Source organism: Psammomys obesus, unplaced genomic scaffold (assembly GCF_907164565.1).
Source record: "Psammomys obesus unplaced genomic scaffold, mPsaObe1.curated_primary_1811, whole genome shotgun sequence".
Taxonomy (NCBI): Eukaryota; Metazoa; Chordata; class Mammalia; order Rodentia; family Muridae; genus Psammomys; species Psammomys obesus.
Genome location: NW_026596079.1, coordinates 32,910,170 through 32,923,443, shown reverse-complemented (window position 1 = coordinate 32,923,443; position 13,274 = coordinate 32,910,170).

Here is a 13,274-nt window from a genome sequence, read left to right as displayed (position 1 = left end):
TTCCTGGTTTATGGCTTATAATTCATAAAGACCAGCCAAAGAATACAATTTCTTTTCCCAAGGGAGGTTACAGTAACTCTAATCTCCCCATCTTGATTGTCCTAGCTTGTTTGAAAATTAAGACTCCATCCCTACCTCCATTTAAAAAAACGGTCCTGTCATAATCTGATTGGCCTGCTCTTTGATCACTTCCCCCTGAGGGGGGAGCAGCCTTACCAGGCCACAGTAGAGGACAATGCAGCCACTTTTGATGAGAACTGATAGACTAAGATCAGAAAGAAGAGGAGAACCTCCCCTATCAGTGGACTTGGGGAGTGGCATGCATGCAGAAAGGGGAGGGTGGGATCTGGAGGGGAGGAGGGAGGGGCTTATGGGGGAATACAAAATGAATAAAGTGTAATTAAAAAAAAAAAAAAAACGGTCCTGTCCCATAGTTAGGAGGAAGCAATAGTACGAGAAAATAACAAGTGTCTGTACTGGCAGGCTAGGCTGGTTTTCTCTAGGTAGTCTGTTGGTATTAGATGCAACAGATTGAAAAACAAACAACAAAAAAACCAAACAAACAAACAAACTTTAGACAGGGCTTAGAGAACTTCTGTGTAGGTAAATTTGCTGAAGTCTCTGGATGATAATGTTGGGATCTGTAAGCAGGCATCTCTACAGCCAGCCCCAAGGGACCTTACAATTATCTGGCATTCGTGAAGCCACCGAGAAGCCCACCCTCTGGTCACCTGGAACCACCTGCACATGCTCTGGGTCACCTTATAAGAGAACTCGCAGAGCCCCTCCCCGTCCTCTTTCTCTTTTGCCTCATCTCTCTGTGACCCCTTTCCCTTCCCCTAATAAACCTCCCACGTGGAACTGGTCTCGTGGTGTGATTTGTGAACTCTCATCCTGCAGGATTCCTAACAGATCCATCTCCAGAGAGAACACAGAAGCTCTCTGTCCCTTCTCATACCTCAGCTCTCTATTTGTACCCCTTGTAATAAAACCCTTTATAATAAAGGTATGTGTGTGTGTGTCCCTGAATTCTGTGAGCTATTCAGATAATACAATCAAATCAAGGACGGGGTTGTGGTGATCCTGATTCAAAATCACTCAAACAGAACAGATAAGACAACATGCAGGGTTGTGTGTGCCCTTGGTATCTAAAATCAAAGGAGCAGTTTGCAGACAGTCTTTCCCCAGGGACCTGTCCAGGTAGAGAGTGTCAGAACTGAGGTAAATTCTCAGCCCAGCTGGTGTCTGCTGCAGAGCAGATTGCTTACTTAGCATTTGGGGAAACAAAAGCTCTACACATGTAGTATAGGAAGTGATCTAAGAAACTGAGTCTGGGTTTGTTTTTTCATACTAAGCACTGACCTATATAAGATCTGAAAAAATGGTAATCATTTTCGTTGTGGCTTATATGATTATCAGAGAATAGGAAGGGATGGTACCTACCTGTATTTCTTATAACAAGTAAAATATTTATATCTGTGATATTGTATCTAATCTTTCTAAAAGGTTTGTTGATCTCTGTAATGATGTCCACAAGGCTCATCTGCTCTTGCCTCTTATCTTCATCACCTTTTTATCACTGGAATAAAATATCCTGACAAAAGCAGCTTAAGGGAGGAAAGGGCTTTTATTTCTTTGTTTTCTCACAGTTCAAGGGCATACATGAGAAAACAAGGCAGCAAGCAGGAATTGGTGACACAAGGAGCTGGTGACACAAGAAACAGGAAGAAAGAATGCATGGTTAAGTGCTCAGCTTCCTTTCTCTATTTCTGTAAATCCTGAATCCCCAACATGCAAAATGGGCCTGCCCACACTTAGTATGAGCTTTACAAGCCTGTTAGAGTGCAAAGTAGTTAAGCCTCAGCAGATATGGGTCCACAAGCTGGGGACTGGGTGGCCCATGAGCACAAACAGAAATAACAGACTTCTGGAAGCAGTTCAATTTTATTTGGGATGAACAAGGGTTATATAAAATTTTGCGAAGGGGGTAAGAATATCCAGGGCGAGTATAGATCATTGGCTGCAGGCTGGAATACCTCATTAGCATGGAGAGGCATTCCAGGAATCCCAGGTGTTTGTTGACAGGTTGGAGAAAGGGAATTGGACCTGTAATTTCCCTAAGTACTATGTGACATTTCTCAGGTAGAGAGTGTAGGAATCCCAGCTCCAGGGGCAAAGAAGAAGGCCTGCTGACAAAGGGAGTCCTCCTGGGCTTTCTGGTCATAGTGGACTGCGACCTTAGCAGCAGGATTTCCCAACATATGGTTGCCTTATATTGCGAATACTACGTTCTTTTTAAATGTTTTTCTAATTATTCTTTCAGAATTTCATACAAGTATACATGGTATTTTGGTCATATTCATACAACTCTTTTCATCAATATTCCCAGACTTCCTTAACATGTCCCTCCCTTCTTTCTTCTTCCTCCTTCCTCTCCTCCTCTTCTTCTTCTCCTCCCTCCACCCTATTCTTTGTCATCTTTGTCTATACCCATTGATTCCAATTATTGCCAGCCATAGGCACCACGTGTGTAGCCATCCACTGGAGCATAGCCAATGTGCCAGTGGTACACCCCCAACAACAATAACAACAAAGAAGACTCTCCTTCAGTAGCCACCAACTACCAACAGTGCTTAACCCAGACATGAAACATCATGAACCTCTTCCATTTATGCTGAGATTTTCAATGGCTTATTTTATGCAGGTTTTGTGTACGTAACCACAGCCACTGTGAGTTCCTGAAGGCAATGGATATGTCATCTCCAGAAGACAGCATTTCAGATCTTTCTTCCCAATTCTTTATTTCTTAAAATTGTTGTGTTCCCACCTCTGTATTTCCTGACCTTTGGTGTGATCTGGGTGTGGGGAATGTTATAGATGATTCATTTAGAGCAAAACAGTGCTAATTTTCAGGACTTTGACCATTTAGGAGTCTCTGCATTGACTACTGCCCACTGAGGAGGTGGGGGTGGAGGTAGAGAATCTTTTCTGACCAAGATTGAGAGCATCACAGATCTGGAGGTAAAAATATAAATATTTAGAAAGCAGCTTAAAAACATGCCATTTATCAAAAATAACAATAGCAGGTTCTTTCCTAGAGTATATAACCTGCTCAGCTGTAAGATTCTGAGCAGGTTTATAATACCAGGGCTGAATTTCTTCCAGTGGAGAAAGCCTGAAAGACAATCAGAATATGATTGTTTACCCTATGACAGTCATGCTGTTGTACCCAGTTCAAGAGACCCCAAAAGACCACCAAACACACCAGGAGTCAGAAATCATCTGCAAAAGCAAAGAGCCTTTATTTCAGTCTTAAGCTTGGACTTCTAGCATGACTGACACAGCAGTCAGAGGCCAAGAGCCCCTAGCCTAGAAAGAAGCTGATTTTTATAGGTTTTTAGCAAGGGGAAGGGGCTTCCAGACTTGCGGGTTACAAGATTGGGTAAGATTTAGTAAGAGCAGTCTTGTTACATAATAATTGGCTAAAGGTAAGTTGGAGTAACTATTATGGCAACCACAAGGAAAACATGTAATTGTTTTAGCAACCACAAGGACAAGATTCATTTCCACCTGTTTCCTGATTGGCCGGTGTCAGGGTGGGCACACTGTGTCTTATGGAATGTTATGCTTTCCAGCAAGTACAAACACGTTTTTCAGGTTCTAGGGATGAAAGCTATGTCAATTACAAGATGAAGGCTAGTACCAAAATGGAGTCTGTTGTGGTCATATTCTTCAATGCTACTATTGCACTTTTAGACAACACCTTGTTTGGAAGGTCAATAATTGCATCAGGCAGAGTCCAGAGGTGGGTATTGATATCTTTTCTTCTCCTGTTCTGATTAGCACCTTCTAGCACTGAGAGCTAACCAGCAGGAAGGAAGTTTCCTAGTCAGTTCAAAACTGATTTCCCTATGCTCTGTAACCAATGTGCATGGTGTCTTTATAAATAGGATCCTATCTTTTGGTTATTATGGGCAAATAGGAGCAAGAGTGATAAGCTTTGTTGTGTTGGGAACCTCTGGGACTGGTCATTCCACTGGTTCTCCCTTATCTGTACCACAGGGCCAGTTCTCTAGCACTGCTCAGGGTAGGCCACCCAACCCTACCACTGGAAGGAGGTAGGGTCAGCTCTCCCCTGCTCTTGCCCTTGAGGCAGGTTCATCCCCCTTCCTACCAGGGCCAGCTCTATTATGCTACTATATCTACTATCCAGGCAAGGTGCTCTCCCGAGTGTTGCAGCCAATGAGGGGCAGGTCCAGTTCTGCCACTTCCATGATCCCAGACATGGCCCTTATGTTGCAGGGCTGGCTACTCACAACAAGCTATTCCTCTTCTCTCTCCTGTTTTAAATAGCTAATGAACTGACCAATGAACTAACAGTGGATCTAATTGTCTGCTCTTTACCTGCAAAGCTACCATTAGCTTAGCTTAGTCATCAATGTGATCACAGAACTGAGAAAGATAAATTACAAGCTAAATATATGTACCAATCAAAATGACAGTGATGACTAGTCAGTCCATCACCTAGGCATCTGTCCCTGGCTCCTGTGGTCTTATAGCATCATGAGCAGAGGCAGTCTGGCCATCAGGCACAGTCAGATGAGAGACTGTTTCTGTGGAAAAAAGAACTTAAGAGAATGGCCTCACCTTGCCTTTAGCAACAAGAAAGAATGACTCTCCAGGTGTCCACATCTTTGTCTACAGTTTAGGTTGGACCCTAGCAGTGGGCCAGTTGAGGCAGTCTTGCACAGTAGTTAGCATACCACAATCCAGAGTGGTGTTGTGCCCAAATCTTCTCAGAGACCTTAGGGAGTAACTGCCAGGATTTTGGGACTCTTTGTCATAATAAGCTTACACTCATTAAAATGCCATATTCGCCAGATCTCTGAGAAGCTTGAGGGCCAGCATATCTGAGTTACCCTTTTTTTCTATCTTTATCTGCTCTAGACTGCATCCTATTAAAAAGAAGGCTACAATCTCTAATTCTGGCATATTCCTTAGATGAGTGTTTTAGGACTATATCTATTTTAAGTAGATCTACATAGGCAAGCTTCATAGTTACCTATCCTAGGCTTAACCTTGAAAACAAACAAAAGACTTCATAAAGCTCAATCTTCTAACCAACTGCAGTCATTATCATAACTTTAAATATCTTTATTTACTTTATTTAATATACTTTATTTACATGAACTAAAATGAAAACAAAACTTTCAATCAGATACAGTCCATAGAGGAGCAAGCAAATCTTGCTGATCCTACCACATTGCATTAAAACTGAATAGCAAAATGCTTAAAGGACAAAAGTTGCACTAACGCGGGAACTGAACACAGCTAGAAGCCCTCAATAAAGATGGGGGTAAAACCATAGTTCCACCCTCTTTATCTCTGAACTACGTGTTGTTACAGGCTGTGGCCGGCAATCCAAAACATAGCCATTAGGTACCACTAATGATGTTGCCGCCTCCCACGGTATAGCACTGTGGCTCATTTACAGTTTCCTGTAACAAAGTTTTAACATTGTAATCAAATAAGTTTTAGAACCAACTACATAACAGAATAGTACGGAACAATTTTAAACTGTATGTGAACTATTCTGGCCACACCAAACCTATCAGCCAGAAAAAAAAAAACAAAAACAAAAACAAAAAAAAAAAACAGCAATAATCCATTCACTCAGGAACTGGCGGTCAGGCATATATTTCATATAATAGTTAACAATGACTTGAATACATCCCTGTATAACCCTGGGCTAACATGGAACTGCAATCCTCTTCCCCCTTTAAAGAGCACAAGCAAACATTTTGTACTGAAGTATCACCAGCCTTTTAAATAAAGAACAACATATTTTACAGTTCTTTCTCAAATCATATCTGCAGGTATGAAAAACCAAAGCAAATACAATTCATATACCCTCTGGCTTTCCATATGTACTCTGACATTCCATAATATTCTATATGCCTTTCAGGTTAGTCTTTTTCTTCTCTTTTCTTTTATTACCCCAGTTTCTTGTTTTCTCTCTTGTTTTTCAGACAACATAAAAACTTCCATCAAAATCCTTCTCATCATTTCTTTTATTGCTAAGTCACTTCATGGGTTTTTACCATCCTGACATGATATACTGTAAAAATTTCAATTTTCTTAGTTGACTCAAACAGTATGGCTTGGCTTCATTTGGTAAAATTAATAAAATAAATACCAAAGTCTTTTGACCTCCCCCAAAGGGTTGAGAAACTGTTCCAAGTTCTTTGTTAGGCTGCCCAAGGTCATTATTTTAAATGCCTGATAAAATTTCAAATGTTTCATAGCCTTAAACATTAAAACATTCTCCAAAATATGTTTTTACAATATCAAAATAAAGTACCCTTTTTTTAGGAGTGAAATCACAAAGCATAACCATAATTTTAAAAGTCAAAACCAAATTTTAAAACCAAATTTTACCAGTGCAAACAATCCAATCTCTAAAATCAATACCAATTTAAATGAGACTTGTCTTTTTAACCTAAAAGAAAATAGGATGATAAACAGAATTGATTACGACTAAGAAGTTCTGTAAATTTTTTCCTTTGCCCTGATCCACACCACATGGCAATTGCAAGATGGCAGAGTCACATCACAATGCATAGCAAGCCACACGTTTGCTAGTTAAAAACATCTGTGCTTCTATAGATCTTACAAACACATACATATGTTCTAAACAAGGGTTTGAATTTAACCTTTACACATATCCAATAACTGTTAATCTATAACCAAGACATACAAAGCACATTAACCATTTAAGATCAGTCAAAGATAAACATGTAATGGCCATACATACATTTTAAACAGACAAATAAAACTTTTCTTACTTCCTCCATCTATAATTTCAAGCACTTTGTTCTCTCTCAGCAGTGGCTGCTAGCTGACAATTTTATCACTGGTCCCACCCTTGCATCCCCACCCAACCTACGCTCCCTGCTGGAGCACCAATTGGTTCCACCACTGCAGGAAGCAGGGAAGATGAACATTGCCTAGGTGGAGGGGTTGGGAGGAATGGGGAAGGATTAGAGGAAGTCTGTCCCATAGTGTCTGTCACAGTCCAATACAAAGACACACAAACAAGAAACAAAATAGAAAGACAAACACAGACAAAGTAGTCATTCAGCAACCAGAAACAGAAGTGGATGCAAAAGCTCAGACACACAGACTACCACAGAAGCCAAAAGTAGCCCAACATGGCTTCCCTGCCATGGAAGTCAAAAGCGGCACAGAAAGGAAAGTAACTGGTGGGATTCCTCATCCACCAAAAACCTCTCTAATTGGCAGGTGGGCTCTCCCAGACTGGGCAAGAATTAAATCTAGGGGTTTGGAAAGAGTCTGTCTCATGCTATCTGTCTTTCAAGTCCAATCCAAGGAAATAAGAACAGTCACCACAGACAGCGAGACAGACAAACACAAACAACAGATTCCGCTGGGCAAGCAGATAAGAACCCCAAACCAGTACATTGGCTGCACTTCCTGTCTGTTGAAGCAACCCACTTTCTAGGCCTATCAAACAGACTTGGAAGCCCGTGTCTCTCACAGTGCTATTGGGGAGCACTGCCCTCACTGGTATCTGGGACGTCTCCCAGATTCCCTGTGGCCTCAGTCTGCCAGTTTGTCAACTGGTGTACTCTGACTTGACTGCTTCCTGGGCACCCACTGTGTACCACCTTGAGATCTCAAAACTACAAAGAATGACAGAACAGAGACACAGAACTTGGCCAAGACAAAAGTGCTAACCTGGGGTTCCAATCCTCCAGCTTGGGGTCCTGGAAGGTCTTAGGGATCCCAGATGAACCCCCAAGTATGTTGTGCCAGATTTGTGAGATGCCAAAAGACTACCAGGAGTAGAGTCCTTTGCAAAACACATGAGGATCTTTTTATTACAAGCTATGGCTAGGACTCATATACCCTCGCCGCCATATGAATTGAGAGCAGAGAGAGCCTCATCCTCAGGTGGTTGATTTAAAGAGTCTGGTCCCTCCCAATGTGCCAAAGCAGGGGGAATCCGGCCTGGCAAAAGTCTTTTGGTTGAAATACAAAAGGGGATGCTGCATTTTGAATTGATTGGCTATAGGAAGGCCTCAAAAACATTAATGGTCTGGATTCCCTATTTTGCTGTTTTAGGGGAGAGGGGCTGGTTTCCTAGCAACTGTATTTCTGGTGGGGATGGAAAGGGGGGGACCAGTGATAAAATTGTCAGGACCCGGCAGCTAGCAGCCACTGCTGAGTGAGAACAAAGTGCTTGAAATTACAGATGGAGGAAGTAAGAAAAGTTTTGTTTGTCTGCTTAAAATGTATGTATGGCCATTACATGTTTATCTCTAGTGGTAAGGTTGGCTCTTCCTTGCAGTTGACTGGACATGTCTCCACCTGTCTGGCCTTTGTTCAGGCTTGTGCTTTAAACTTTAAACCAATACCCCAAAAAACTAATTTTTAATTCTTTTGTCTCTCAGCCTCCCTTTATCATCCATCTCTCCACCACACACTTGGGCATTGCAGTTGGGCCACAAGGCTGGTAGGCCACTGGGTGATCTCCTCTACCAGGGCTGCAGGCATTTCTGTGTCTATGGCCTACCCAAACCAAGAAGCAGTGGCAGGTCTTTGGGTGTTTGAGCGTCTTTTTCCACCAGCAGAGTTTGACATGACTTTGGGCAGGTCTCTGGATGGCTTCCTCTTCCTGTGCTACTTGGCCCTGCAGCAGGCAGAGCTCTGTGTGTCCATTGCTCCGATGTGCTATGACGGCTGAGGGCAGGTATGTGGGTGTCTTTCTCCACCTGCTCCATGAGGTGTGGCAGTTGGCAGGTCTCTGGATGTCTCATGACTTTACTTTTACCCTCCACTACCATTAGCAAAGCCTGGGGTACTGTGATGACCTCCTTGTTCCTGACTTCAGGACAGTAGCCAGAGGTCCCAGGTCAAGGCAAGTCAGGGTAACACTTTCTTAATTAGTGATTGTTGTGAAAGATCCTAGCCAATTGTGAGTAGAAACACACCTTGGCTGGTGGTCCTGGGTTCTACAAGAATGCAGGCTGAGCTTGCAATAGGGAGCAAGCCAGTAAGCATCATCCTCCATAGCCTCTGGATCAGCTACTGTGTCCAGGTTCCTGCCCTGTCTGAGTTTCCTCTTCTGAATTCTTTCAGTGACGAACTATGGATGTAGAAGCATAAACCAATAAAACTTTTTCTCCACCAACTCGCTTTTAGTCATGTTGTTTCACCATAGGAATAGTAACCTTAACTAAGACATTATCTATAATATCCAATCCAAAATAACCAAAATCTGATTTGAACCATTCTGTGGTTGCTTGGAACACTCTTTTTATTTTAAATTTATTTACTTATTTATATATTAGAGTTTATTCACTTTGTATCTCAGCTATAGCCCCCTCCCTCATCTCCTCCCATGCCCCTATCCAAGTTCACTGATAGGGGAGATCCTCCTCCCCGTCCCTCTGACTCTAGCCTACCAGGTCTCATCAAAAATGGCAGCATTGTCCTCCTCTGTGACCTGGTAAGGCTGCTCCCCCATCAGGAGGAAGTAATCAAAAAGCCAGTCACTGAGTTGATGTCAGAGACAGTCCCTGTCCCACTACTAGGGAACCCACTTGGAGACTGAGCTGCCATGGGCTACATCTGTGCAGGGGTTCTAGGTTATCTACATAAATGGTTCTTAGTTCGAGTATCAGTCTCAGAAAAGGCCCTGTGCCCAGATTTTATGGTTCTGTTGCTCTCCTTCTGAAGCACCTATCCCCTCCAGGTCTTTCCATCTTCTCCTTCTTTCATAAGATTCCCTACACTCTGCCCAAAGTTAGTCTATGAGTCTCAGCATCTGCTTTGATACCTTTAGGTAGAGTCTTTCAGAAGCTCTCTGTGATAGGCTCCTGCCTTTCCCTGTTTTCTGCCTCTTCTGATGTCCATCCCATTTGCCTTTCTGAATGAGGATTGAGCATCTTACCCAGGGTCCTCCTTCTTGCTTAACATCTTTAGGTATACAGATTTTAGTATGTTTATCCTATATTATATGTCTAATATCCACTTATGAGTATATACCATGTGTGTCTTTCTGCTTCTGGGATAACTCACTCAGGATGCTCTTTTGTAGTTCCAACCATTTGCCTGCAAATTTCATGATTTCCTTGTTTTTAATTGCTGAGTAGTATTCCATTGTGTAAATGTACCACAATTTCTGTATCCAGTTCTCAACTGAGGGGCATCTGGGTGGTTTCCAGGTTCTGGCTATTATGAATAAAGCTGCTACAAACATGGGTGAGCCAATGTCTTTGCTGTATATTTGAGCATCTTTTGGATATATGCCCAGGAGTGGTTTAGTTGGATCTTAAGGTAGCACTATTCCTATTCATCTGAGAAAGCACTGGATTGATTTCCAAAGTGGTTGTACAAGTTTACATTCCCACCAGCAATGGAGGAGGGTTCCCCTTTCTCCACATCTTCTCTTTCATAGGTTGTCACTAGAGTTTTTATCTTGGCCATTCTGATGGGTGTAAGGTGAAATCTCTGGGTCATTTTGGTTTGCATTTCCCTGATAGCTAAGGATGTTGAGCATTTGTTTAAGTGTTTCTCTGCCATCCATTATTCCTCTATTGAGAATTCTGTTTAGCTGTGTATCCCATTTTTTAATTGGATTACTTGATTTGTTGCTGTTTAACTTCTTGAGTTCTTTACATATTCTGAATAGTAGCCCTCCATCAGATAAAGGGTTGGTGAGAATCCTTTCCCAGTCTTTAGGCTGTTGTTTTGTTCTGACAAGTGTCCTTTGCTTTACAGAAGCTTTTCAGTTTCATGAGATCCAGTTATTGACTGTTGATCTTAGAGCATGTGCTGTTGGTGTTCTGTTCAAGAAGTTGTCTTCTGTGCCAATGAGTTCAAGGATTTTCCCCACTTTTTCTCCTTACAGGTTTATTGTGTCTGATTTTATGTTGAGGTTTTTGATCCACATGGACTTTAGTTTTGTGCAGGGTGATAAATATGGATCTATTTCCATTTTTCTACATGTAGACATCCAGTAAGACCAGCATGATTTGTTGAAGACGCTGTCTTTTTTCCATTGTATGGTTTTGGTTTCTTTGTCAAAAATCAATTATCTGTAGGTGTTTGGGTTTATTTCAGGGTCTTCTATTCGATTCCATTGATCCACCATTCTGTTTTGATGCTAGTATCATGAAGTTTTTTATTATTATTGCTTCGTAGTACAGCTTGAAATGAGGGATGGAGATACCTCCAGAAGATCTGTTGTTGAACAGGATCGCTTTAGCACTTCTGGGTTTTCTGTTTTTCCATATGAAATTGAGAATGGTTCTTTCAAATTCTGTAAAAAATTGTGTTGGTAATTTGATGGGAATTGCATTGAATCTGTAGATTGCTTTTGTCAGGATGGCCATTTTCACTACTTTAATCCTACCAATCCATAGCATGGGAGATTTTTCCATCTTCATATATATTCTTCAATTTCTTTCTTCAGAGACTTGATTTTTTTTTTTTTTCAAACAGGTCTTTCACTTGCTTGGTTAGTGTCACACCAAGGTACTTTATGTTTTTAGTGGCTCTCATGAAGGGTGTTGTTTCCCTAATTTCTTTCTTGGCCCTTTTGTCTTTGGTATACAGGAGGGCTTCTGAATTTTTTTTTTTTTTGAGTTAATTTTGTATCCAGCCACTTTGCTGAAGATGTCTATCGGCTGAAGGAGCTCTCTGGTTGAATTTTTGGGGTCACGCATGTATAGTATCATATCATCTGCAAATAGTGATAATTTGACTTTTTCCTTTCTGATTTGTATCCTCTTGATCTCCTTTGTCTTATTGCTCTAGCTAGGACTTCAAATACTATGTTGAAGAGATATGGAGAGAGTGGCCAGTGTTGACTTGTCTCTGATTTTAGTGGGATTGATTTAAGTTTCTTTCCATTTAGTTTGATGTTGGCTATAGGCTTGCTGTAGATTGTCTTTACTATGTTTAGGTATGTGCCTTGTTTCCCTGATCTCTCCAATACTTTAAACATGAATGGATGTTGGATTTTTGTCACATGCTTAATGGCATCTAAGGAGATGATCATGACATTTTTTGCCTTCAGTTTGTTTATATGGTGGATTACATTGATGGATTTCCATATATTAAGCCACCCCTGCATGCCTGGGATGAAGCCTACTTGTTCATGGTAGATGACATCATTTATGTGTTCTTGGATTCAGTTTGCAAGTATTTTATTGAGTATTTTTGCATCAATGTTCATAAGAGAGATAGGTGTGAAGTTCTCCTTTTTTGTTGGGTCTTTGCGTAATTTAGGTATCAAGGTGACTGTGGCTTCATAGAATAAGTTTGGTAATGTTCCTTCTGTTTCTATTTTGTGGAAGAGTTTGAAGAGAATTGGAGTTAGCTCTTCTTTGAAGGTCTTATAGAATTCTGTGCTGAAACTGGCCCTGAGTTTTTATAGAAGGTAGAGTTTTGATGACTGCTTCTATTTCCTTTGGGGATATATGACTATTTAATCTATTTCCCTGATCTTGATTTAAGTTTGGTAAATGGAATCTATGAAAAAAAATTGTCCATTTCATTTAGACTTTCAAATTTTGTGACATACAGGCTTTTGTAGTAAGACATGATGATTGTTTGGATTTCCTCAGTGCCTATTATTATGTCCCTCTTTTCATTTCTGATTTTGCTGATTTGGGTAGTTTCTCTCTGCCTCTCTTTAGTTAGTTTGGCTAAGGGTTTGTCTATCTTGTTGATTTTCTCAAAAAAACAGCTCTTGTTCTCATTGATTCTTCGAATTGTTTTCTTTGTTTCTAATTCATTGATTTCAATTCTGAGTTTAAGTATTTCCAATTGTCTACTCCTTTTGGATGTGTCTGTTTCTTCTTTTTTCTTTTTCTTTTCTAGGGCTTTTAAGTGAGCCATTAAGTTGATTGTGTGAATTGTCTCTAACTTCTTTCTGGAGGCAGTTAGTGCTGTGAACTCTCCTCTTAGCACTGCTTCCATTGTTTCCCATAAGTTTGGGTATGTTGTGCCTTCATTTTCATTTAATTTTAGGAAGTCTCTAATTTCTTTTTTCATTTCTTCCTTGACCAAGCTGTCATCTAGTAGAGAGTTGTTTAGTTTCCTTGTGTATGTTGGCTTTTTGTTATTTGTGTTGTTGTTGAAGTCTAGTTTTAGGCCATGGTGGTTTGATAGAATACAAGGGATTATTTCAATCTTCTTGTCTCTGTTGAGGATTGCTCTGTGCCTGACTATATGGTCAGTTT